Source organism: Tachysurus fulvidraco, chromosome 3 (genome assembly GCF_022655615.1).
Source record: "Tachysurus fulvidraco isolate hzauxx_2018 chromosome 3, HZAU_PFXX_2.0, whole genome shotgun sequence".
NCBI lineage: Eukaryota > Metazoa > Chordata > Actinopteri > Siluriformes > Bagridae > Tachysurus > Tachysurus fulvidraco.
In genome coordinates, this window is record NC_062520.1 from 20,565,295 (window position 1) to 20,566,426 (window position 1,132).

Below are 1,132 nucleotides of genomic sequence, written 5' to 3' on the forward strand. Positions count from 1 at the left end.
GTCTGATTTTTCTTTTCCTTACTTCTGTGTTGTGTCTGAATCTTCACACTACAGACTGGCAGAGTTGTTCAAATTCCTTGTAGATAAATGCTATTTCCTGCTTAATTGCCTATATTATTAGCTCTAGATCACTAAAACTATTAGCCTCCCAAAAAATAACATCAAAACGCTACAAAAAAAAAAAAAAAAAAAATAGGTTCTTTAGATTTTAGTTCAAGCCTTTCTATGGTTTCCTTTAAAATGTGGAGCATACAAAAGTTTAAAAATAAGAACTATATACTTATACATATTCTATACACTTATACCAGAAAGTAATAACTGCTTTTTTTTGTTTTATCTTTGTTGATATAACAATACACAAGTGCTGTGCATGGTTTCAGTACCACTATACTCCAGAGAAAGTATTCCAGGTTTGGGCGCTTCTAAAATATTTGTAATATTTTAACAATATTAACGTCAATTGTGCAATAATTTAGCTGTAATGTATCAGGAACTAGTAGCAGAGGCAGATGATGGATGAAAGTGTAGAGTATAAAATCAAACAAACCAAAGAATTAAAACAAAAACCATCAGTGTGAACTCGAAATGTGAGAAACATACAGATTATATATGGTTACAGGGTACACACAAGAAAAAGAACTCTTTATTATTGCCACACATTACCATACATTACAGCACAGTGGAATTCTGTTCACATATCCCAGCTGAGAAAGTTGGGGTCAGAGCTCAGGGGCAGCTATGATACAGTGCCCCAGGAGCAGAGAGGGCACAAATCCATCGATGTTCAACAGTGAAAAACAGTTCATTAAGTTTACTAAGCTTTAGCAATGAACTGTTTTTCACTGCTGAACACTGATGCCCTTATAGCCAAATAAATGACTGCTAAGTAGATGTTAGACTTGTTAGACTTCCTAGAGCTTCACAATGAAAACTGTCGAGTGATCAGTGAATGTGTGGCAAGATCATCTAATAATATATTGTCAATAAAAGGTCATAGAATCATTTTATTTACAATTCCACATCTACCCACACCAAATCTCAAGCGTCACAATGTTTGTTCACCCTTATTAATATTATAAGATTAAAAATGGATCATGCCTTAAATGATAAAAACAACAAATTCATACTATTA